Here is a 27,345-nt window from a genome sequence, read left to right on the forward strand (position 1 = left end):
AATATCCTCTATCATCAAGGATAAGTGAATGGTCATAATTTCAGATTTCAGAGCAATTCTCAACCAATATTCTTAATCTATAAAATGAACCAAAATGCCAAGTGTGTTATTTTTATACTAGTAATAGGACCTAAAAATTCAGTGTTCTTACTTTCTGGTTTTTGTGAACCAGAATATATATTTTCAGCCTCTGATTTGAGTAATACCAATGCTGGCATCATGCAGTTATTTTGGTAGTTTTCAGTTTAGCAGACTCATATCAGATTTATAATTGTTTTCATCAGAAAAACACAAACAGAGAAGAGGGTCTGACAGAGAAAAGGGGAGATATTTGTGCTGATCTATATTTCACCCCAGTTCATGGAGACAGTACAGGGCTGCTAATTTGGTTTTTGACTCTGTCATATTCCATTGAACCTTTCTGGGGAAATATCCTATGCATCTGGCAGTGAAAAACAGACAGAAACGGAAATGGGACTTGAGTTCCCAATCCTCTTCTACTGAAAGGGCACTGACTAATGTTGATTTCCCTAACAATATTAGTGTTGTTAGACTCTCCCATATCCCTTTGTTGAAGTTTTCTGGCACCAGGGAGCTAAGAATGAACACGCAGGACATATTTAATGCTAAAAAGCTAAGCATCCACTAAAGACATTTAAAATTCCAAAATAAAATTATATGTAGCACTTCACTGTGAACAGAATTTAAATATGCCACTCATGGATGAAAACAGGAATTCCATTTTACTTTCAAATACACATCTTTATAAGATTATATTCAGCTAATAACTAAACCTATTCCATTATAGGTATGACAAAGATGAAGTGCCGAGCTTCACAAATGAGAGAATCCAATTCATCTATGTTTTGTGAATTACTCAGGCTTGGCATTTGAGGAATTTATACCTATAAAATGCATAATGGATCAAAAGTTAGTAAGTTTTCAATTTAGTTTTCAAATATAGGGACCTAAGGTGGGGATGGAAACTTTGAGGGTAAGAGGCACATTTTGTGTGTGTGTGTGTGTGTGTGTGTGCGCGCGCGTGTGTGTGTGCGCGCACACACGCATCTATGCATGCCATGAACATAAAGATCTTTCCAGAATTTGTCATTATCGTCCAGGGGCCATGTTTCCTAAGTAGGCTCTAATATGCAAACAAGTAGGATTTCATGGTCAGCAGTATCCTAGCTTTCAGTCAGGGATCAATGAAGAATAAGCCTAAAGCTGGGCCTATATCCTGTGCAATCTCATTATGACAGGTTTCTAGGAAATCAATCTGTCTGCTGTTTATTGCTCATTTCTCAGGCAGATCACATTGAAATTCAGCCCTAAAGTTCTTCAACTCTCATCCTGTAGAAAACAGCAACACTGGAACCAATTCAATGTTAAAAAGTACATAAATATGTAAATAAAGTTGTAGCATATAGATAGGCTTGTTGTGGCTGTGACCTTTTAAATATCCATAAAAGAATACAATTTCTATAAATATCTATAGAAAATTAAGTTTTTATGTAGAAGTCACTTGATTTTTTTTTTTTCAAAAAGGAAGGTTACGAGTATAAATTGGGGAGTTTTCATGCAAATAATCAGTGGAAAAAGCCATTATTACAGTCGGGATGTTACAGATGTATACTACAGATAAGGTAATGACATTAAGAAGGACACTTCTTAAACAGTGTTCAGACAAAGCCATCTTCATTTTCCTATCTGCTTTAGAGAAAATCATATTACAGCAAGGAGACTCCATTTGTTATTTACTGTAAAGTTGCAAATAAATCACTAATTGTCTTTCTCTTATTCATCTAGCTGTGAAATGAGAATGTGAGAGAGAATTAAGTAAAGTACTTAGTTAATATTTGAGGGATTTAAATGGAAAAACAAGGAGAAAAGTCCTAATAGACAAATGCTATTTTCTGCACTTAGATGGAATTAAAATGTTTCACACCCCGGTTACTAAACCAGCTGCATGCATTCTCCCGGAGACCAATTAGTTTAGAACACATTCTTTCTTTAACAGAGTCCCAGTGCTTCCAGATCCCACCTTGACGAATGCAAGTTTATACATACATGCATAATTGTCATTTATCAACACTAATGCTAACAGTGAACTTCGTAAGTGGCCATTAAAAATTCTCAGTAAGGCCTGATTTTTCATTACAAAAATACTACAGAAGTACCTTTATGGATTTATGTTCCAGATGGTAGTACCATCTGGGAGATAAGTTTCATTGTAATGGTTTTTTTGCTATATTTACATGTATTAGGCATCAACGCCCACTTCTGGTTACAATCGTTTCCTTTCCGGAGTCAGTGCTTAGTAGAAGGTGTTCTGTGTAGCTTATTATGAACACGATCTCAGGTGACAAAAAGAAGTAAACAGATTGGAAATTTCATATTGCTAATAATAGAAGGCACAGCCATAAATGCAACCTCCACTGACCATCTCAGATCAGTAGCATTTGGGCCCTAACACATTTGCATGGAATGTGTATCCTAAGCAGGTTGGGTCTGCCACCCAGCTTCCTTGGGAATGTAGACTTGCAGATGGTTCTGATGAAACTTCATTTTCTTGAGAGGCTGCATTTAAAAAATACCTGATGGCCTCCAAATGTACCAGAAACCAAACTGCTAAATTTTCTAGCAGATTGATAAAAATGAGAATGAAATGGAGTGAACATTAGCTACCACCATGTATTACCCTTTCCTTTAAGACATGGGTCCTATTCTAGAACAATCTCAAGCAACAGATAGATAGGCTGATCTCTTTTATTCCACATATCACGACCAAGGTTTGATTTACTTTCAGAGAAAATGTAATTCTTCCTCCTCCATTCCCTGTATCTAACCTACAATAATTCTTATCATAGCTTCACAGTCTGTCTTTCACTAAACAGTGAAGTAGCTCAGTCATGTCTGACTCTTTGCAATCCTGTGAACTGTAGCCTACCAGGCTCATCCCTCCATGGGATTCTCCAGGCAAGAATACTGGAGTGGGTTGCCATTTCCTTCTCCAGGGGATCTTCCTGACCCAGGGATCAAACCCGGGTCTCCCGCATTGCGGGCAGACACTTTAACCACTGAACCACCAGGGAAGCCCAAGGTCACTAAACAGTAGGACCACCCAAATATGTCCACATCTTAATCCTTGGTAACTCTTAGTATGTTACCTTACATGGCAAAAAGGGATTTGGAGATGTGATAAAGTTAAAGACCTTGAGATGAGAAGATTATCCTGGATTATCCACTTAGACCCAGTGTAATCACAAAGATCCTTCTAAGACAGAGGCACAAAAGTCAAAGTCCTAAGAAAGAGATGGGATGATGGAAGCAGAGGGTGAAGTGATGCACTTTAAAGACAGACAAGGGATCATGAGCCAAGAGATGCAGGCCTACTCTGGAAGCTGGAAAAGACAGATTGTGCCCTAGAGCCTTCAGAAGAGCACAGCACATTGATTTTAACCGCATATTGCTCATTTCAGACTTTAGGCCTTGAAAACTGTAAGAAAGTAAATTTGCATTGTTTTAAACACTAAATTTGGGATTATTTGTTACAGCAGCAATAAGAAGTAATGCACGTTACCTTTTGTGTCTGTGAGTTCAAGAGCTCTTTTCACAGAATCTTGAATTGTTTTTACTACAGAAATAATCCATAGCAAGGGACAATTTGTTGCTGAGGAAGTGTAAGAGAGTATTGCTAAAGCAAGGATCTCAAGGAAGTGAGAACAGTGGAAATCCAGAACTCAAGTGGGAGGACTGTCTTCAGCTAGCAACAGAGATAATTGGTTTCATTTAAAAAATATCTGATAATAAGAATATCACAGGCTATGATATCATTGGCTGGCAGCTTCTCTCAGTTTTCCTTCAAATCCTATAAACAGTGTTACCTCTCCAAATTTTCCTCCATCTTTAAATGTTTGTATTCCCAACGATCTCATCAACAGACTGTTTCTCCTTCCCTAATAGATCTCTCAATATTCAGTCTCATCCTCTTCTAATTGCATTTATACTTACTGATTTATTTATACTTATTGATTATGAATGCCTTCTAAAGCAATGGTTATCAATTGGGGATAAATTTGCCCTCACAGGTAATTGGCAGTGCTTGGAGATATTCTGACTGTCACAAACTTCAGGGGATATGCTGCTGGCATCCAGCGGGCAGAGCTCAGGGATGGCTGTTAAATATCTTATAATGCACAGAACAGCTCCCCATAGCAAAGTTATGCCTCCCCAAATGTCTACTGGCTGTTGAGAAGCCCTGTTTGAGAAGATACATCATTCTATAATATTATAGCACTTATTTTCCTCTAAGCCAAGCTTCCTGAAAGAGTAGTCTACACTCATATTTTCTACTTTATCACTTCCTATTAATCCTTTATTACAGTGCATTGATTTTGACTCCTATACCTGTATGCTCTCTTTTGGGATGACTCTTTCAAATCCCTGACTTTAAATACTACCAATATACAAGCGACACTCATATCTTTATATTTAGCCAGTGCTACTTCCAAACTTCAGACAAAGAAGTCTAAATGACTGCTAGGCCTCTCTATTCATTTCAAACAACTCCAATTGAACATATACAAACTGATCTCATCAGTTTAACATTGAAACATATTCTTTCTCATGCACATACCACTTTCTTCCCCTCTTTGATATTTTGGTTTTTTCTTCATGGTCCATTCATTATCCCCACCCACTTACCTGGCAGATAGGCCTATTTTTAAAAACTCAGTTCAAGTTTCTTTATGGAAATCTTTCCAGATACCTCCAGGTGCTGAGAGTTGAATAAGATGCCCTTTCTCTGTGCTCATTCTCTATGTCTCATTGTATTCTTCTCTTGATATATCTATTACACAGTCTGCCATATGGTATTTGCACTTACCTGCACAGGAATCAAAGTCTACAAAACTATACAATATAACCCCATAAGAATCCAAGATGGGTATCACCTGACTCTGGATACAAGCACACTGGACTTCCCCAGCTGTCTTCACAATATGACTAAGCTTTAATGTCCTGTTGTGTCTGTCCTTCCTCTCCCAAATGCTGGGCTCTACCTTAGATCTGTAAAAAGACTTCTCGAAGTTGTACAGAATTCCAGAATAGTCCCCATGACCTTTGCCTCCTGATGTTATGCCAGTGATTATGTTACTTTAATTGGCCAAAGGGATTTTGCCCTTATAATTAAGATTACTAATCAGTTCATTTTAAAATAAGAGATCATGCAGGTAGGTTTAATCTAATTATATGAGCTCTCAAAAAGTAATGAGTTCCTCTGGCTGGTGGTAGCAAAAGGGGAAAGTCAGAGATGTAAGCAGCACAAGGGCTTTAAATGCCATTGCCAGATTTGAAGATGAAGGAGACCCCATGATAAAGAAGGTAGATGGCCTCTGGAGCAATCAGTGGCCCCCAGGCTGACAGCCAGCCAGGAAACTAGGAGCTCAGACCTATGACCACAGAGAACTGGGTTCAGCCAACAGCCTGAGTTGGCATGGAAGCAGATTCTTCCTCAGATCCTTCAGGTAAGAGCTGAACTTAGCTGACATCTTGATGCCAGCCTTGTGAAACACAGAACATGAAATCCAGGCAAACCCACTGGAATGTCAAGCCCAGAGAACTGTGAAACAATGAACGGTTATTGTTTTCACCTGCTAATTTTCTGTGACATGCTAGACAGCAATAAACAAAACTAATACCCTAAGTAAGCTCCAGCTTGTCTCAATGAATGAATCACTCCTACTCTATACTATAGTTCAGACAGCTATTAGGATTCTAACATGTATCATGGAAAAGGAAACGGCAACCCACTCCAGTATTCTGTCCAGTCCCCATGGACAGAGGAGCCTGGTGAGATTCAGTCCAAGGGGTCACAAGGGTCAGACATGACTTAGCTACTAACCCACCACTACATGTATCTACTCCCTCAACCAGTAGCTTTGAAGTCTCCTAAAGGTAGGCATTGTGTATTATTCATGTAATATCTAAAGAAAAAATAAGCAAATGAGATAAAAAATTTCATGTGACGAATACTCATACTATTGGTTTGGCTCTGTGGAAATGGACGTTTTATAACCTTAACTAGGCAAATCAAACTATCCAACTAGCTTGGAAGAACAGACTCAGCCAGAGCCAGGACCCCTGACAACTCAATTTGCTATAGCACTGTAGTCTAATTGACAGCTAAGGGAAAACCAGGCAGCGCTGTGAAATGCTTGGGAGTGGCTCTGTACATGCTCTTCTTGAAAAAACAGGCTCAACTGCAAGAGAAAGAAATGAAAAACCTTTGCAACATCCAAATGGATTTGGTCAGGATATTCCACTACAGTATCCATGCCTCAATCCTTACCTTTCAGGAACAGCCTGGCGTTATTTTCTATATGCAGAGATTTCACGTGCTTGGTAAAAAAGTTCAACTCATGACCACCGCCCCCTCTCTTGGAGTAATATAATCAACAATGTCACCTTCAATTTTAATAAACCAAGATATAAACGGTAAAAGAGGTTGCAATCAAAGAGGCCTCCTGTGTTTCTTTCTGTAAATCAAATACTGTGACTCCTGGTAAATTCAACCTGTAATTTACAACCCAGAAGTAAAGAGAGAAGACTGGCAGCTGAATGATTTTGTTTAAACTGTACAGATTAGCCACTTTAAAGAATGTGTCTCTCATTTTAGACTAGGTCAGATCAAAATAGGAAGGAATCAGACAGAGTGACCCAAAAGCACAGAGGAATTCTGCTTATCACACAGTGTTCTGTGTAATACTCTGCAATACAAAGTAATTTGAAGAATAAAAAGAAATCCTAACTGCTCGTTTACACACCTATGGATCTGACTTTATAGAGATTACAAATGTAAAAAATAAAATCCTAAAATAACTTTAAAAAAGAGGCCTTTAATAATATTATCAGCTGCATTTACTCTGAGAGATTTAATTAATACGATCTTTCAGATTCTATCATTATAGTTGAAAAGACAGAATTCCTCTGTCTTGAAGGGTACAATATATTGTCAAAATTTAATATTAAATCATGATTTAATTATATGAGCCTGTATGGAAAAGATTCTACTTAAAAAGTAGATACCAGAAAAAACTAGTATGTTACTTTCACTGAACTTCAAAAGACTTCACAGGACAACAAGTAAGATTGTATTGTGCTAAATTTTGAGATTTTGTGATTTGTAACTAGTTGCAGCACGACCTTAGTTTGTCGTACAGATGGTAAGAAAATAAATATGGGTGAATACATAAACAGAAAACAGGATTAAAGCAGAGCAAGAAACAACTAGTATACTCATTTATTTTTACTTTCAGTATTTATATACTCCACTGGAAACATGAAATTCAATTATAGTGGTATGGTTTTACGTGGTGCTCATTTGAAAAGTTTGGCTTTTTTCCCTTCTTATACCTTTCTATTGGTTATATCCTTTTTATTCCTTTTCATGGAAAAGAGCTGCACATTATCTGATAAAATAGGGATTGTTATTACTTAATATAAAATAAAGTAAAAAGGTAGAAGATTATTTAAGCCAATAAGAGAAAGAAGACAGGGCAAAAAGTGTATACTCTTTTATTTAAGTAGAATGATACATTTGCAAAAGCATTTTAGGAGTTTACATAATCATAAGTATTATTCTATTACAACAGCACTATTAGAAATGGTGATATTTCTCCCCAGCTAGAGACTCATTACACTTAAGAGTTTTCACTATCTAAGCTCTAAAATGCTCAGTTACCAGCAAATTTATTTTCAACAAAGCAAAGCTGAATGAATCTCAGAATCACACCAGAGTTGAGTGGTGAGTATTCATGTTGGACTTTCCGCTTTTCAAAAGTTGATACTCTATTTGTGTTAATTTTATTAGGTTTAAAATCCTTGTTTATAGGATTTCACTTCAGATAACCAATTTTAAGTTATCTGCCAAAGGCTTTAAGTCTGTAGACCACTGCATACAAAACTAAAAAAAAAAAAAAAAAAAAAAAATCCATTTTACTTGGGATTTTTTTCTTGTACATTTTGAAGTCTTCTAAGGAAACAACATTAGTGAAATTATTTGTAGAGAGATGAATCAGTACTAAAAATTTATCAGAACTTTCTTACATATCCCATTCCACTGCTGTTTGGTCACTAAGTCATATCCGATTCTTTTGTGACCCCATGGACTGTAGCCTGCCAGGCTCCTCTGTCCATGGGATTCTCCAGCAGGAATACTGGAGTGGGTTGCCAGTTCCTTCTCCCATTCCACTGTAAGAAGAACTTAATCTTACCATTTTATTTCTGAAATTTTTAATATCCTAAGTGCCTTAATTTCCATGTAGATGGATGAAAATAATCATCTTTTTGATTATTTTTAAAAAGGAAAGCATGTAAGGATCCAACTTTCTTGAGTACATTTAAAAATTTCATGAAGTTACTAAGCATACTCACTATTTGTTAGATTTGCAATGGAAAACTACAAGTACCAAAGTGGGAAGATTATGATTTTAGAAAGGTGACAAAAGATGAATTAAATGAGGGCAGAAATCTGTTTGGTTTTTTTTTCTGAAAAAACAAAAAATGGCATTCTATATTACAAAAATAACAGTCTCCATTAATCTACATACATATTTATAGTCTTCTTTGAAAAAGCATCCTACATCTCTTAGAAAACTTTGACAGTTAGTAAAGTCTCTGTCAATTATATAACTTCAAACAGCAGCTCAAATATTTAGTAACCTTCCGAAACACCTAAAACCATACATGTGTTGCAAAGAATAACATGAATAAGAAAGAAAGAGTCAAGCAGGTTTAAAGAGAGCATTGATGAAAGCATCTGTGTGTCTTAAAAATGAACCAGGAGAGGTGGGAAAGGGGAAGGCACAGTAGCTATATATCTGAAATGTCCAGCAGCTTGAAGGTAACAGCAGTGATGGAAGAAATGTTATATTTTAATGTGAGAGAAAACAGAATTTACACTAGGAGTGATAGTGAAAAAGGCATCTGCTTTTGTGAATATTTTCCACAAAGAGGACAGAAGTGAGTGACCTCAGTGGCATCTGACAAACCACCAAAGCTAATTAGCTGCTACTCTGTCAGTGGTACAAATCCTTGTAGGAGCTGCAGGCATTCTTTAAACAGGGGTGCCTGGAGCAGAAGGTGCTAATGACACCATAACCTCCAGCAAGGAGACTTGAGGCAGTACATTGTCTCCTAAGTATTTTGGCATCCAGGAACAAGGAAGGTGCTGGGTGTCTGCAGAACAAAAGTCAGATGTCAGGTTTAACAATAAAGCATGGAGTAGAACTATTTTTTTTCCAAGTCATGTATCAAAGCAGTAAAACACACATGTCTCAACTCTCCAGGAAGGTATTAATTTTTTCCAATAGTCTATAAGAAAAAGAATTACTTGTCTTGGTTGAATTTATAAAGAAGAGTGTCAAGCCTCTTAAATCTTTTTTTTTTTTTTTTTTTTGTATTCTTCATGCTGCTTTTTGTTTAGATTGAAAGAAAATGGTCAAAGGCAGGCTGAACTCTCAAATTACAGTGACTGTTTCTAGGGTCTTGTTAGCATGCAAAATACAATCAGCATCAGTATATAAATACCTCTGATATTTCCACAGGCTGTTTTTAGCTTTTTTGGTAACTTACCTCCCTTCATGTATTCAAAATGGATAATTGCTTCTGTGGTTTATATTCCAGATTCTAATTACAAATGTTAAAATGAAAAAAAGACAAAACCACAGTCCTGGTGATGAAACAAATTCTCTTAAGCTGTTTAGTAACTTAAAGATGTTTTTGGGGACTGAGAATTAAAACTGGAATGATGAAAGAGGAGACACTTGATGATGAAAGAAGGGATACCTGGAATTACGTGACGCACAAAGAAATATTTGCAAGAAAGTAGAAAAAGAATCATTGCTGAAGTCAGGATGATGTGAGTTTGGATGTAAGGTCCATCACTAGATAACTGACTGTGGGTATGCTGCCTATTTTTGTCCAACTTCATTTTTCTAAACAGTAGTATGGTGATGAGAATTTACAGTGATGGAATTAAATTACATAACACCTTTGAAAGCTCCTAAAGGGTGCCTGGTCTATAGTTTTCATTTAATAAAATTTTCTAAGGAGCGCTCAACTAAGTCTGCTGCAGAAACTGTTGCAGAAAGGGGGACCCCTTCCAGGTCCCGAAACTGGGCTCCTGTCTAACACTCAGAAATAAATTGTCCAAGGAGATGCATGTACTGGCAAAGCAAGAGATTTTATTGGGAAAGGGCACCCGGGTGGAGAGCAGTAGGGTAGGGGAACCCAGGAGAAGTGCTCTGCCAGTGGCTCACGGTCTCTGGTTTTATGGTGATGGGATTAGTTTTCAGGTTGTCTTTAGCCAATTATTCAGACTCAGAGTCCTTCCTGGTGGTGCACGCCTTGTTCAGCCAAGATGGATGACAGAGAGAAGGATTCTGGGAGGTGGTTGGACATGTAGTGTCTCCTTTTGACCTTTCCTGAACTCTTCCGGGTTGGTGGAGGCTTATTAGTTCCATGTTCCTTACCAGGACCTCCTGTCGTAAAACAACTCATGCAAGTGGTTACTATGGTGCCTGGCCAGGGTGGGCGGTTTCAGTCAGTGTGCTTCCCCTAACAAAACCGGTACTCGAGAAACCAAGCACCACACTTGGAGAGCTGGAGAACTCAGGTTTATCATGCTGTTGGGCCCAGAGGAGTTAACGCTCCAAGCTCTGAGTCCGAACAAAGGGGTTACAGTTTTTTATACACAGACAAGCATGATTAAGCAGGTTTGTGGGTTTGCAGGGGCTAGGGCGATTGCAAAGAGCAGAAAAAGGGTGAGTGAGTTAAGCTCCAGTTCCAAGTATTGTGAGTTCTCACTTTCTGAGACCTACATGATCTAGACTTCGCAACGAGCAAGCTGGGTGACAGAGGCAGAAGGGGCAGGAGGTTATGTAAAATTTTACCTTTTCTTCAAGTACACACAGAGATAATAATGTTATACTTACTTACAGAGGAAGTTGGTGGCCTAGGACACACTTAGGAAAAGAATTTCCCTCACCCAAATTTGAACAAGAAAAACATTCTCTTCTGCCTAGATTAAGTTCTTGGATGAGATTTATCATCAGAGACAGGCAAAAGGAAGGAGGCATTGAAAGAGAAGCAAGTAGAAGATGCAGCCTGTTTATTAATTGAGCTATTTCCTAGTCCTTTTATCTCTGTTATTTGGAGGACAAGAAATGATGGTATTTATTTGGGACACAAGAGGATTTTTGCACTATGAGTTCACAAGGGTGGAGATGGAAATTTATTCAAATAAAAGATTCTAAAGTTAAATTACTAGGAAAATAAAAAGACACAAGGAGAAAAAGTTATGGCACAAAGGGAAATCTGTCTGTGTTTCTATCCTTCAACTGGGATCTTTAGTCAATCATGTATTTGAAAAATATCTGTGAGTGTTTACCATATTCCAGGGACTCCCATGTGGTGCTAATGGTAAAAAATCTGCATGCCAATGCAGGATCGATCCATGGGTTGGGATGGTCCCCTGGAGGAGGGCATGGCAACCCACTCCATTATTTCTGCCTGGAGAATCCCATGGATAGTGGAGCTTGGTGGGCTACAGTCCATGGGGCTGCAAAGAGTCAGACAACTGAGCACAACGGTCTATCTGTTGTAGTTTTAGATAATTTCAGATATAGATATTACCTAAACCGTTCATAAAACAGAGAGAGTACTCAAAATGATTCTCTTGATTCATCAGTACACAGAGGGCTCGCCCATGACTTACTATTTGGGAAATTCTTCTAAGCCACTGATATTTCTAGGATTCTAAGTGGCAACTGATCATAGGAAATCAAGAGTTTAGACCCTTCTGGGGTTATGACAGCATGAAGATGGTAAATGGGTTCAATCTCTCTGTATCAGTGTATATTGATTATGTTGTGATTGATCAGCAAAGTCTGAAATGGTATTGGAAGGGGAAATGATATTACCTTAGCAATGAGATTAGCTGTTTCATACAAATGTTCTTAAGTTAGTCATTTGGACTTCACCAATCTACAGAAACATTATAATAATGCAGTCATTATTATTTAGTATTAATCATTACTATCTACTATTAGGAGTTGGTCAATCTATAGTTTGAAGTTATTGGGAATAATTGATATAAAAATATATAACACATGGTATAGCACTTGGCCTATAGTAATATAATCATCAATGATACCTATTATTATTTTTATTGTTTAATTTTTGTAAGAAACACCTAAATAAGCTAAAAAAACTTTTATTGATATCTTACACAAAAGTGCCTGTCACTTAAATTTCTGATTCTGTCCACAGAGTTTGTCTAAATATATTTTTTTCTTGAGATCTGATGCTCCCTAGGATTTAGTGATTTATTGAACATTAATGTAAGCCAAGTAGACCTGTTTCCTCCTATAGATTCCAAACAACTGTGAGCAGACCCTGAGAGCCACGTGACAGGCTAATACAGCACTGGCTTTGCTGTCGTTACATACAACAATAGAAAACAGCCTCCTACCTCAAACCGAATAGTCTCTGAATAAGTTCTGCCTGAGATACAGGCAGATACGAGGCAAAGGGGGAGAGAAAATGTTCTGCTTGAGAAAAAGGCAAGAGAGAGACACAAAGAGGGAATGAGAAAGAAGAGGAGTAAGAATGAGAGTGAGACAGAGGATTGCTTTCTACTTTTAGTTAAGGGAAATTTTACCCATTCTTGGGGCATGGCCCAATGCATGATGGGTTCCTCAGTCTTGCCCACAAGTAAATCCCTCCATCTCCTCTCCAGGGAGAGCTATCAGAAACCTTCACTTTAATATCTTCTCTCCTAGGCAGTGGATAAGAAGTCTTAACCTCTTTATGAAAATATGAGATGAAGGAAATGTGCTCTAGCCCAGACATGACCCCAAGCCTATGACTTTAGGTGATTTTATACTCACTCTCAGACCAATTTTGTTTCCTCTGTCTCTTCTCCTGGTATGTCAAAATCAGATCATGCATTCGAATCAGCCAACTTTTATTGAACTCCAATTATGTACTTTAGGTGGAGGATGGTATTTTCTTCACTTAAATTGAACACATGTATTTGAGTAATACATGTAATGGAATCTTTAGAGGACACTATTATGACAGCCCACTGTAGGAATTCTGATTTGTTTTTTAAAAAAATTTCATATTATAGAGAGTGGTTGTAGCGATATATCTAAACCTGAGTCTTGCTCAATGGTCTTATTCACAAACGGCTGAAAATGGCACTTTGTCATTACAGATTCAGATTTGAAATGAGCCCAACAAGCTGTGGTGTTATGTACTCTGACATCATAGTTGTCAGGCACTACAGGTAAATTACAGAGTAAACTGCAGGCTTCTCTAAGCTCTTTTTTTTTTTTTTGCTTCGTTCAGTTGAAATGCTCCCTAAGGAATGATTTTTTTTTTTTCTTAATGGTTTACAACATTTTGCATCTGCTTCTATTAATGCTAATAAATATGTCTTACCCTAACTTATCACAATAAAATTAAACTCTTAGCCTTAAATAAAGATGTATTTTTCAAATATCAAAAATGTTTAACTGCTAATGAATTAATGTTTTCTAAAATCAAGCAAAAAATATTAAAGCAAACTGAGACTATATTACCTTCTTTTACAGAAAATCTAAAATCTTTTAAAATGGTGATTAATTCTTACCTTCAGTCTGATCAGGGAAAGGCAATGAGACAAAGTGGACATGTATGGTATCCTTTGAAATCCAAATTTTTAAATCTGAAGGAAAGATATTTCTTCATGTCTGAGTGATTGTTTAGGTGAGAGGGGCCTGGGGAAGTTCATATGACAGATGCTAACATAGCACAAGTGTTAAGTTCAACTTATATATAAAGAAGGAAATGAAACTGAATTATACTTCCATTTTGCTAACTATGACTATTACATGATATGAAAAAGTCAAATAATTCAAATGAATCCACAGTTTAAAAATTAAGGTTTTCTTTGTCAAATTTGCCAGTGGAATTTAAAACATGTTTTCAAGCTAGTAATTTATGAATCAAAGTGCTGATCTAATCTTAGAATTAGTAAAAAGTAAACCAGAAAAAATTAAATTATTGCATTTGTTTCATATTTGGCCAAGAATAAAAAATTGGTATATGAAGGAAAAAAGTCTTACAAATATAATCACACCCAAATCAAAACCTGAAAGAACATAAGATGCTCATAAATACTCATATGGGAATATCAATCTTGCTGATTAGAAGTAAAATGTCATATTTTATGACAAGATCTAAGAGTGGAAGAAATCATAGTGATTTATAGTTTCATCACTAGGAAGTTTTGAATTGCAGTTAACAATATTCAACAAAAAGTAGCTTTAGCAAAAAAAAAAAAAAAAAAGGATTACTATTCTCACAGTATAAGACATTCCTAAGAAAGGAGGTAAAGGGTTAGTACACAAGCCTAAATATGTATAGTCACAGAGTGACTCTGTAATTCTCTTGACCTTCTTTTCAGTTGCGAGATGGCTACAGAAGTTCTAAGCATTACATCCTCACACATCAATATCTAAAATTAGGGAAGAAACTGGGCCTCTTTTAACACATCTTTTTATTTTTTTGCCAGTGTAGAAAATTAAAGACCCAGAAGGCATGTCTTCTAATCCTGTTGGCCAGAACTAGGTTACATAATCCATCCTTGCCTTCAGGGAGACCAGGAAAGTGACTATCACACAGAAGGGCTCTCAGGATGGATGGCAGAGGCTTTGTGTAGGCAACCTATAGGGTTTGCCAGCAATACGGCAAGGTAGTTACAATGTGGGCTCTGGGGTCAAAATTCCTAGGTTTGAATTCTGGTTCATCCATTTCCAAACTGTGTGATTTTGACTATTTAACCTCTTGCAGTTTGGGGCTTCCTTGGTGGCTCAGACAGTAAAGAGTCTGCCTGCAAAGTGGTAGACCTGGGTCCAGTCCCTGGGTTGGGAAGAACCCCTGGAGGAGGGAATGGCAAACCACTCCAGTATTCTTGCCTAGAGAATCCCTGGACAAAGGTGCCTGGTGGGCAGTTCAATTTCTTCATCTATATTTATGGGGACAAAATAGTGTCTACCTTACTTAACTAAGAGTTATTTCTTATAAAACAGTTGCTTACATTTTGTATAGTGAAACACTGCATTATTTGATTAACTGCAGTATAATTTTGAATTCTTTGAATCTTTACAGAATTAGAGCTAGGTACATCAAATTTTGAGAGATATAGAACACATTAGAATGGCATGTGAAATTATATTAATTCAATGTTAAGGGTGTCAATAACTGATTAATAGCTTTATTAGACTCAGAATAAAGTTCAAAGTATTTTATTTGCTATCCTGCATTTCCCATAGTAGCAGAAGTTAAACACAGGGCCAACTCATACTTGGCCCATGGGTAAAAGGGAAATACATATTCATTTAGTGTCCCTGAGTTAGAAGCTTTCCTTAACTCCTCTACTTCATATGATGATATATTTGTGTGTATTTATAAACATATAATATACAAATGCAATATTGCAATTCTTCCTTTAAGAGTGGAAGAATTACACTCTAATGAAACTATAAGATGTCACAAAAAAGTATCAAATTCATCTCTGCTCTTAAATTGCATATGATCTAGTTGAAGAGTCAAATTTACCATGAAACTAAATAAACAGGGCTAAATACTGCTGCACTCAATATGATTGTGAGTGTTAAGGAGACAGAGATTAGGCTGTACTAAGAGCAGTATATAGGAATCAGGAGGTGATGGAGCTCAAATGGCTCCTTGGATGGAACAGATTAAAGATGAAAGGCTCCAGGTCATGATAAAGGATGGGTGGGTGTACTGGCTAGTTGGATAAATGTACAAATAAAGTGGAATATTTATTTTGAAAAGGACTGGATTAATATTTACTGAATGCCTACTATGTGCTAAGCCAGAGTTACATGATAAAAATGAAGAATCCAGTAAGAAATGGTCCATATACTCAGGCAATTGGATTGAATGGCTATGTTGGATTAAGAGAGGGAGAGGGAGATAAAAAATAGTATATGGATTAGTTAATAAGTCCCATTCTGTGTTATTCACTTACATGTAGGAATTAAGAGTCCTCTAAAATCATTATTTATATAGCATGTTTACATTGATATCCCTTTCCCTAATATAGAGTAAACTAGAATAATCATATCAAATATATTTTGAAAGAGCATAAAAATAAAACAAATATGAGAATTTGTCTTGTTTCTTCCAATATAATATGTAGCATATTTATGATGATAATATCAATAATGAACATTTACTGGACATCCCCATGAGCTAACTGCTTTGAAGGTATTAATCATTTTAACTACATGATCTTAAGAAGTAGGAATTCTAACACTTTCAATTAATCAGTAAGGAAACTGAGGCCCAGAAATGTTACATAACTCACCTAAGATTACAGAGCTGATTATCAGTAGAATCAATCTGTGAACAGTTTGGTTCCAGAGACTGTCCTTTTAACCACTATTCCATATTTGATTTATGAAAAAATTTAAAATGAACACAGAATCAAAGTATTGAAACTTTTCCAATATATCATTCATCCTAAAACTTTACAGTAAGACAATTAATATATTGTTGTTCTTCAATATGAATTTTCTTCTTTGTTCACAAAAAGCTTTGTTTTTAAATTTTCAAATTCCTACTAAGATATTTTCCAAGTATGACTAAAATGTGTGTCCAAATTCTAATTTTCAAAGGTGAGTATATATTAAAGAATACTGTGGCTTTTTCTTTTTATTTAGTGTTATCAAGGATAACAGAATCAATTTTATTGTAAATACAATGTGTGAAGATAGATGTTCAACATCAATGCTCCAGTCATTCAGCCTGATCTTTCTCTGTGAAGTGGGCAGAAAATTAAATTGCCTCAAATTAGAGGAGAAAATCACACACCACAGAAAGTAACATGTCCAATGACAGTTGAGGTCATGCTTCCACTGCAGTATGTGTGAATTTTACCATATTAGTTTCATTGATGGTAATGGAAATTGTGCAATCGCCCCTCTTAATGTGCTCTGAATCTTTACCCATTAGCATCCTCAAAATGTCAAATTTTTCCTGGCATTTTATGTTGGTTTTAGAATATCACATTGTTATTATGTATTCATTTGAAAAGTTAAAGCTAACTTCATTATGTTTCTTTAGTTTTAATTTTTTCAGCTGTTCTCACCCAGTCTTCCCCATCTCAGATCAATGATCAGATATCCTGGATTTTGACTCTTTTGAACTTCTCTGGGTTATAAAATAAGCACTGGAAATTGGAATTCATTAGTCATTTTTTTGGAGTCCAGATTTTTATAGCAAGCATTTTTATGAGACTATTTTGAGATCCCGGTATACTCTGCTGGAATCCTTACAGAGGGTAAGATGGCAAGTCTAGGCAAGAACTGAGTCAATATATTGCCTTTATGAAAATTAGTAAATGGTGTTTCATACCTAGGATAGAATCTGCTGAATGTTAGACATCTAATAAGATTAGAGAGCTTAGATTTAAGCTCTAACTTGCCCTCTGGTGAGAAGAAGATGGAAGAGGTAGGAGGGATGGCCTTTGTGAAGTAAATTTCAATATCACTCACTGTGAACCAGGAAGGACAAAGTTAAGGGGAAATAATGCATATAAAGCAAGTAGCAAGACTGCCTGGCATGTGCAGGCATTCAATGAATATGAATTGCCTTGGGAATTCAAAAGGAAGGTGAAATCTCTTTGAACTAGGAATTGAGGTGATTTCATTAAGGCATCATGAGTTAGCTATGAAGACATTTCAGGCCAAGGAAACAGCATGAATAAGGAATGAAGGCAAGTGAAGTTCAAGAGCATATCTCATCGTAAAGCTCTCTTACTGAAGGTTCAGAAAAAAGTGAGGCATTTTTGTTGGTCACTATGACTTGAGAGGTGCTGTTGGTGTTAACAGCACTAAAGCTAAGCAGGTTTATATAAATATATATATTTATATATACATTTATAGTTATATAAACATATATAAACATATATATATAGTTGCTCAATCATGTCCAGCTCTTTGTGACCACAAGAACTTTAACCCACCAGGCTCTTCTGTCCATGGGGATTCTCTGGGCAAGAATACTGGTGTGGCTTGCCATGCCCTCCTTCAAAGGATCTTCCCAACCCAGCAACTGAACCCAGGTCTCCCGCATTGCAGGTGGATTCTTTACCTTCTGAGGCACCAGGGAAGCCCATGAATACAGGAGTGGGTAGCCTATCCCATCTCCAGGGCATCTTCCCAACCTAGGAATCGAACCAGGGTCTCCTGCATTGCAGGCAGATTCTTTACCAGCTGAGCTACCAGGGAAGCCCTAGGAGGTTAAAAGCCCAAGGAGGTTAAAGGCTCCTTAATTAGTACTCCACAACAAAACACTCCTGTAAGAATACCAAAGCAATCTATCTGAGAAAAGCTGAAGGATACAGTCTATGAAAAGAAGCAACAAAAGACGAAGTTGGAAAATAGGCTCCAACATCACACTGGACACCAGATGCCATGGAAATACATGTGCCTCAATTGGTAGACAATGGGATGTTTTTTAAAGCCTTGTAATGGAGGAAAGATATGGTGAGTCTTTTGTAAGTACTGAGAATAATATTGGATTACTGGAGTGGATAGCCGTTCCCTTATCCAGAGGATTTTCCCAACCCAGGAATCGAACCCAGGTCTCCCTCATTGCAGGTGGATTCTTTACCAGCTGAGCAACTGGGGAAGCCCACTGAGAATAAGGAATATCACAATTCAACAAGAAGACTTTGGCCCTTATTGGCGAGGTGAGTTGGGGAAAAATTGCCCATGGGGAAGTGTCAGGTAGAGTTTATAGGCAGTGAGAAGGAACAGGAGAGAAATGATGCAAAGCCAGTTTCTCCAAGGAAAGAGGCTATGGCTCGAATCTTACTCATATTCTTTTCCATAGTAGGAAAACTCTTTTTTTTTTTTTTTCTTCCCCATTTGGAAGTCGTTAACCAGTGAGACATTCAAGTTTTTCTGAGGGCTTAGGACCTGAAAGGGAAGGAAAATTCTATCAATCTTTCAAAGCCAGAATTTCTTCTCCCCTACTCTTTGGCCTGTCACAATAACATTGCCTTGAGGGAGATAGTGGAAAGCAAGCGTCAGAAATGCAATTTCAGCAGCACGCCTTCCCCTGATTAGCAGTTAACAGCAAGCACAGGAGCTGCTGCTCTGGGGCTGCACACCTGAGGCTGTCTGTCAGACCTAACACAGTTCCGGTGCTTTGTGACTAAGAGCTACTAGCCCAGAAAAACTTGGACACGACAGAGTGAGTCACATAAACACACAAGCATGCACACCTCTGCATACATACGCTTGTACACACTCCTTTCCCAGAACAAAATAATGGCGGCCAGTTAATAACGATGAAAACATTTATAGACCTTAAATTACTTCTTTTACGTTGTCTTTAAAAATTCATATAGCTTGAGATGGTTTGTTCCTGACTGCTTTAACACAAAAGATGGAAATGATGGACAAACATGGCCAACCACACCGGCCAGCACTGTACAGAGGAACTGCTGGCTATGTACAGTCTACTGCTGGAACCAGTCACAAAGCCATTTCGTGTTCTTGAAAATGTTCTGCAACTTCTTAGACAAATGTCTATAAAAATTCCTTGATGTGTGCCATGTTAAAAATGCCCAGCAATTAATTCCTTTCCAACTATATAAACCATGATGTTCAATAGGTTAATTACATGTTGCTTCAAAATGGATTTGCTATTTTCTTCTTTCACTCTGCTGACTTTTAGGTTCCCACTTGTTTTTTTTTTTTTTTTTTTTTTTGCATAGCATTTGGTATTTTAGATTCTGTAATGTCTCTACTTATTACTTTCCTTCTCAATTAAAGACAGTTTTAATTATTTAAGGCAATAAAAGAAGGAATTGAGTTTGTAACACTTGGCTCTGTGTCAAGAGTTGCAAAGACAAACCCACAAATTTAAGATAACAGGTTTCAGAAGGGACTGTAGTTGACTAGGAGGACACTCCAGCCTAAAGGCATTCACATTCAATGTTATTACCCATGACCATGCTGGAGGTACACAGTGTAAATGCTGGCTGCTGTAAACTCATGGACAGCAAGCCTGAGATCTCCCTTCCTTCAGTTCTTTCAGTGCTAATGGGGGCTCCACATAGTACAGTGCATGGAAGAGTTTCTTTGTTGATAGGCAGTGTCCCTTGACACCGGAACTTCTGCACTTCTGTGGAATCAGAAGAGCTGTGGTGTGCAATCTTTGTTCCGGTCAGAAGAAAGTATACGCCAGTGTCGGTGGTACTTTTCACCAGAATTGGGCTTTGTCCTTGATTCTAAATGGGTTTCCCATTCAGTTAACCAAAGGGAAAAGATAAGAAGTGAAAAATAGGAAGAACTTGCTTGGGTACCATCTCATTGCCAAACTGCTGGTGCGTGTGTGCATGCTTAGTTGCTAAGTCATGTGTGACTCGTTGTGACCATGAACCCCTACCAGGCTCCTCTGTCCATGGGAATTCCCAGCAAGAATACTGGAGTGGGTTTCCATTTCCTTCTCCAGGGTATCTTCCTGACCCAGGGTTCGAACCCAAGTCTCTGGGCAGGTGGATCTTTACCATGAGCCACCAGGGAAGCCCCAACTTGCTGGTAGTTTACACAAATTCACATCAATAGCCGGAAAGAAATTTACAGCCATGGCAGAATGTGGTAACCATAAATTTTGAGCACATATATTATTTTCTGATAAGCTTATTCCTTGAAGCACCATGATATTTCCCTAGTTGATTTTAGTTCTGTAACTAGTCATTTGTTAAACTCACTAAATTCACTCAGCAATTAGTTGTTGTCTAACTAAGATTACAGGTTGCAGTCAAAGATGGAGAAGCTTCTTCTTCCAACTAGGTGTAGGAAAATCATCTAGGTTCCCAGCTTTTCTGCACCAGAGACTGATTTCATGGAAGACAATTTTTCCATGGACTGGAGGTGGGGGGTAGGTTTCAGGATGATTCAAGGGCATTACATTAGTTGTGCACGTTATTTCTAATCTAATACCATTGCTATTAGGACTGGAGGTACTGGTCTGCAGCCTGGAGGTTGAAGACCCCTGGCAGGATAATTACATGTTGTATAAAAGACAATTTTTCTGTTCCATTTTCTCTGGGTTTCCTGTTAGATACCCATTTATTTTTACAAGTAATTTATTGTTTTACAGACTATTATAGAGTTCATGTTCACTCTACATAAAGTAAAAGTAAACAAAGCTCATCCTGCCATTTGTTCACAGAATTAAAAGTCAACCACTACTTTGATAAACAAGCCTCAAAATCAGAGCTATTCCCTGAAGAACAAAGTGAATAGGATGTGCCCACTTGTTGTGCAACAAATAAAAGAAATATGTATTAAGTTTTCACCATGTGCCACATACATACCTTTGATGTTAATCATAATATTAAATTTCACACTAATTTCATCTAACAGGTTTTAGGCATATTTTATTAAAATAGGTGAGTAATCTGTGTAACAGAAAAGTTACATAGCTTGGACACAATTTCACACAATTTCAAAGAAAAGACTCAAGGATTCACATGCAGGTCTCTCAGGTACTATGGAACATTGTTTAATTTCAAAATATCTATAAAATTATCCTTTTCCTCACGAACTAGTTCTGTCTTTCCAAAACTAGTCAAAGGGTTTGATGTACCTTGTCTTCCATGAAATCGCTAGTTGTAGTATAATGTGAGGTGCTCTTGTATTATTTTATTGCCATGCAGCAATCATTGTGGGCACTGGAAGATGAATCAATAGCATAAATGTTCTGCCTACTTTTCACTGAACCTAAGGATTACTATAGTCACAGGAAAAGGATACCCTCAAATTCTGAGCATTTTTGGTTACCTGCTAATTGAAAATCTGTCCTTCATTAAGATATTTCTTTTTTTGCAAAGACAGAATAATTAGACATATCTTCAGAGAAGAACAATCCTAAAAAGATGTAACCCAGAAATATATTAAAGCTCACTGGGATCACAGAAACCCTGAGATTCAGCAAATATTTCTACACTCATTCTGGAGGAGGAGGCTTATATGAGCACAATTCAGCATGTCAGAAGTCAGGTAGGGATCTGGTTTTACAGGAAACTCTGGAAGTGTCCCTCTCTGGGAAAAATATGAATGAAAATAAATGAGAGGGAGAAATGCTAAGTACACATTTTAGGTTAACTACTCTCCTTTCAAAATATTTTGTTAATATTTTGTTACCTGTTTTTAGTCCCTCAATTTCTGTACAGCAAAGTGAATTCAGAAACCTACAAGTAACTAGAGAAAACCTTGTTTTCTACCTGGATGAATAAAATGAAATAAATTCTTGCATTTCTGAAAACCGCTCATCATCTCTCATCTGAAATCACTAGCCATCTGTTTTAATTTTGTAAACAGCCTCATCTAAAAGTCAAAGATTAAATTATATTGTATTCCTGTTATTCTTCCTTTCCTGGAACATGAGTACAAAGTATAACCTTTGTTTTCAACAATTTTTTAAGGAGGAATGACCAAAATCACAGAACTAGCTTAAGAATTTCTTTTTCTACATTCGATGAATATAATTCTATATTGAAAGTAAACAGGATTTCAGGAATCCTAGAATTCAATTACAATTTGGTATGATTTATCTGATGACATATCAAATGGAATTCCTCACTATCTGACACTCAGTACATCTACAGGAGATTTAAAAGTAATGTTTCATAATGATGAAGGCGTAACTATAAAATCCCTATGCCTTCTGAACCTTTGAAGATTGGATTATATTTAAAAGAGTTTGAATTATGAGTATTATTTGTGCCATTCTAACTTCTGGATTAAGTAGAGATTCTAAAAGGGAAACAAAAACACCTTGACATCACACACACATTCCTTCTTGGCACGGTAGCAAGCAAGAGCGGACACAGAAGAAGCTATGCAGGAACTTAGTACATTCAAATCTCATTAGAAGGTTTATGTTTTCCCTAAAAATTGGTACATAGGAAATACCTGGTGAACCAATGAGGCAGGTAAATTTTTATGGTATAACTTCAGGAGAGAGCTTGTGGGGAACACAGGTACATATATAAACCAAGATTATAAACTCTGAAGAGGAGGCCTTGTCATCAATTTTATACCCAGGTCTAGCACGCTGACCAAACCAGAACAGGGATTCAATTAATATTTAGTATTTACCTGGTAATGATGTGTAAATGATTATTGAACTGATGCTGAAGAATGGAAAATCAAGAATTTCTCAGAATTCACATTAATGTATCTACTTTTATAGAGCCAAGATGCAGCTAAGTTTGGAACTCAATTATTCTTCTGAAAACTATTATTTTGATTACATATTTCAAAGTAAAACACCATCTGAAGATCCTCTGACTCAAAACCAATTTAAATCCTATGTAACTGGTTGACTCTAGATTCTGAGAAAAGTCTATTTCAGTTATTTCCTTAAATATGGCACCTACAACATATATTTGAAGAGCAGTACACCCTAATTTCCCTTAATAGGCAATTCAAAGTTCAGTGTTTTGTAAAACATTATGTTTGCTTTCATAATTAAGTGGAGACTTGATTCTTTCAGCCAAACAGTTCATATACGGAACAAAGCAGCATCAGGCACGGCTATTCTGTTATTGACCTTCTTGAACTAAGACCCAGACACCCTGAACAAGATTTAAATTTCTAGATCAAGGTTCTGACCTGAATAAGAAGGTTAATAAATATCTTTGAATTGAATACTGCATGAATATTATGGGGGAAAATCTCCTTAAAACAATATAATATGGTTTATAATTTCTGTAACTATATATAAATAAACTGAAAATGAATAAAAACAATTTATGTCAGGTTACATGTACACAATAAAATCTGATTTTTAATGATACACATATCAAGGCAGACAGAGAGATATCCTACAAGATCACTTCTTAGTCTCAAAGTATATTTTTAAATGTAGGACTTTATGATTTCAAGGTATTTTAGATTTAATTGGACTTGGGTAATCCTTAAAATGCATCTTACATGGTCTTATTACTATTTTGATCATGAAGTGGCCATGATAAAAATACCTACTAAATTCTTAACAGGTACCTACTTAGTACCTACTAAATTTTTCCCTAAAGGCCTAAATATTCATCTACATTCATCCACACCCCTTCTTTCCTCCTCCATGACTTCCTTTCTTTCTTCTCCTGTCTTTTATTTCTTGCCTCCCTCCCTTATCTATTTATGTATTGTGTAAATATTATACCTTGTGTTAATGTCTTTATCTTTGACAAACATTATTCGAATCAATCTATTATGAAATTAAAAGACGCTTACTCCTTGGAAGGAAAGTTATGACCAACTTAGATAGCATATTAAAAAGCAGAAACATTACTTTGCCAGAAAAGGTCTGTCTGGTCAAGGCTATGGATTTCCAGTGGTCATATATGGATGTGAGAGTTGGACTGTGAAGAAAGCTGAGCGCTGAAAAATTGATGCTTTTGAACTGTGGTGTTGGAGAAGACTCTTGAGAGTCCCTTGGACTGCAAGGAGATCCAATCAGTCCATCCTGAAGGAGATAAGTCCTGGGTGTTCATTGGAAGGACTGATGCTGAAGCTGAAACTCCAGTACTTTGGCCACCTCATGCGAAGAGTTGATTCATTGGAAAAGACCCTGATGCTGGGAGGGATTGGGGGCAGAAGGAGAAGGGGACGACAGAGGATGAGATGGCTGGATGGCATCACTGACTCGATGGGCATGAGTTTGAGTAAACTCCAGGAGTTTGTGATGGACAGGGAGGCCTGGTGTGTTGTGATTCATGGAGTCGCAAAGAGTCGATCAAGACTGAGTGACTGAACTGAACTGAACTGAACTGATACCTTGTGTTAATGTCATTATCTTTGACAAACATTATTTGAATTGATCTATATGAAAGATTTTATTTAAAGACAAATAAACCAAAAATAATGCCCAGTTGTGGATGTGACTGGTGATGAAAGTAAAGTCTGATGCTGTAAAGAACAATATTGCATAGGAACTTGGAGTGTTAGGTCCATGAATCAAGGTAAATTGGAAGTGGTCAAAGAGGAAATGGCAAGAGTAAACATCCACATTTTAGGAATCAGTGAACTAAATGGACCAGAATGGGTGAATTTAATTCAGATGACCATTATATCTACTACTGTGGGCAAAAATCCCTTAGAGGAAATCGAGTAGCCATCATAGTCAACAAAAGAGTCTGAAATGCAGTACTTGGGTACAGTCTCAAATACAACAAAATGATCTCTGTTCATTTCCAAGGCCAACCATTCAATATCACAGTAATCCAAGTCTAGGCCCCAATCACTAAAGCTGAAGAAGCTGAACAGTTCTATGAAAACCTAAGAGAACTTCTAGAACTAACACCAAAAAAAAGATATACTTTTCATCATAGGGGACTGGAATGTGAAAGTAGGAGGGCAAGAGATACCTGGACTAACAGGCAAGTTTGGCCTTGGAATACAAAATGAAGCAGAGCAAAGGGTGACAGAGTTTGCCAAGAGAACACATTGATCAAAGCAAACACCCTCTTCCAACAACACAATAGACAGTGTTACACATGGACATCACCTGATGGTCAATACTGAAATCATACTGATTATATTCTTTGCAGCAGAAGATGAAGAAACTCTATACAGTCAGCAAAAATAAGACCAGAGGTGTCTGTGGCCCATATCATGAAATCCTTGCAAAATTCAGAATTAAATTGAAGAAAGAAGAGAAAACCACTAACCATTCAGGTATGACCTAAATCAAATTCCTTCTGATTATACAGAGGAAGTGATAGATACATTCAAGGAATGAGACCTGATAGAATGCCTGAAGAACTATTGACAGAAGTTCATAACACTGTACAGGAGGCTGTGATCAAAACTATCCCCAAGAAGAAGAAACGCAAAAAGGTAAAATGGTTGTCTGAGGAGGCCTTACAAACAGCTGAGAAAAGAAGAGAAGCAAAAGGCAAAAGAGAAAAGGAAAGATATACCCATCTGAATGCAGAGATCCAAAGACTAGCAAAGAGAGTTAAGAAAGCCTTCCTAAATGATCAGTGCAAAGAAATAGAGGAAAACAACAGAATGGAAAAGATCAGAGATTTCTTCAAGAAAATTAGAGATATCAAGAGAACATTTCATGCAAAGATGGGCACAATAAAGGACAGAAATGGTATGGACCTAACAGAAGCAGAAGATATTAAGAAGAGGTGGCAGGAATACACAGAAAAACTATACAAAAAAGAACTTCATGACCCAGATAACCAGGATGGTGTAATCACTCATCTAGAGCCAGACATCCTGGAGTGAGAAGTCAAATGGACCTTAGGAAGCATCACTAAGAAAAAAGCTATTGGAGGTAATGGAATTTCAGCTGAGTTATTTCAAATTCTAAAAGATGATCCTGTTAAAGTGCTATACTCAATATGCCAGCAAATTTGGAAAACTCAGCAGTGGCCACAGGACTGAAAAAGGTCAGTTTTCATTCCAATTCCAAAGAAAGGCAATGCCAAAGAATGTTCAAACTGCCACACAGCTGTACTCATCTCACATGCTGGCAAAGTAATGCTCAAAATTCTCCAAGCTAGGCCGAGGCTTCAACAGTACATGCACCGTGAACTTCCAGATGTTCAAGGTGGATTTAGAAAAGACATAGAAACCAGATATCAAACTGCCAACATCTGTTGGATCATAGAAAAAACAAGAGAATTCCAGAAAAACATCTACTTCTTCATTGACCACGCTAAAGCCTTTGACAGTGTGGATCACAACAAACTGGAAAATTCTTCAAGAGGTGGGAAGACCAGACCACCCTACCTGCCTCCTGAGAAATCTGTATGCAGGTCAAGAAGCAACAGTTAGAACCAGATGTGGAACAATGAACTGGTTCCAAATTGGGAAAGGAGTACGTCAAGGACCATATTGTCACCCTGCTTATTTAACTTATGTGCAGAGTATATCATTGGAAGGACTGATGCAGAAGCTGAAACTCCAATACTTTGGCCACGTGATGTGAAGAACTGACTCACTGGAAAAGACTCTGATGCTGAGAAAGATTGAAGGCAGGAAGAGGACAAGAGAGGAGATGGTTGGATGGCATCACTGACTTGATAGACATGTGTTTGAGCAAGCTTCGGGAGTTGGTGATGGACAGGAAAGGCTGGTGTGCTGCAGTCCATGGGGTTGCAAAGAATCGGACATGACTGAGTGACTGAACTGAATTGAACTGAACATTATGTAAAATGCCAGGCTGGATGAA

The 27,345-nt window shown here is 37.2% G+C and overlaps 1 protein-coding gene and 2 long non-coding RNA genes across 3 annotated transcripts in view; 1 reads left to right on the top strand and 2 right to left on the bottom strand.

The window, feature by feature from the left end:
* Window positions 1-27,345, bottom strand: part of KCND2 (potassium voltage-gated channel subfamily D member 2) — a 549,850-nt gene that overhangs the window by 322,253 nt on the left and 200,252 nt on the right. The window lies entirely within an intron of this gene.
* Window positions 1-27,345, top strand: part of LOC110145288 (uncharacterized) — a 38,816-nt gene that overhangs the window by 2,293 nt on the left and 9,178 nt on the right. The window contains exons 2-3 of the long non-coding RNA XR_002316174.2: window positions 18,738-18,829; window positions 23,653-23,783. This is a non-coding gene — a long non-coding RNA (uncharacterized lncRNA). The remainder of the gene's footprint in view (window positions 1-18,737; window positions 18,830-23,652; window positions 23,784-27,345) is intronic.
* Window positions 10,243-13,944, bottom strand: LOC139034767 (uncharacterized). The gene is made up of 2 exons (XR_011487310.1): window positions 12,951-13,944; window positions 10,243-12,838 (listed from the first exon to the last, which is right to left on the bottom strand). It is a non-coding gene; the product is annotated as an uncharacterized lncRNA (long non-coding RNA).

This window comes from Odocoileus virginianus, chromosome 1 (assembly GCF_023699985.2).
Source record: "Odocoileus virginianus isolate 20LAN1187 ecotype Illinois chromosome 1, Ovbor_1.2, whole genome shotgun sequence".
Lineage (NCBI taxonomy): Eukaryota > Metazoa > Chordata > Mammalia > Artiodactyla > Cervidae > Odocoileus > Odocoileus virginianus.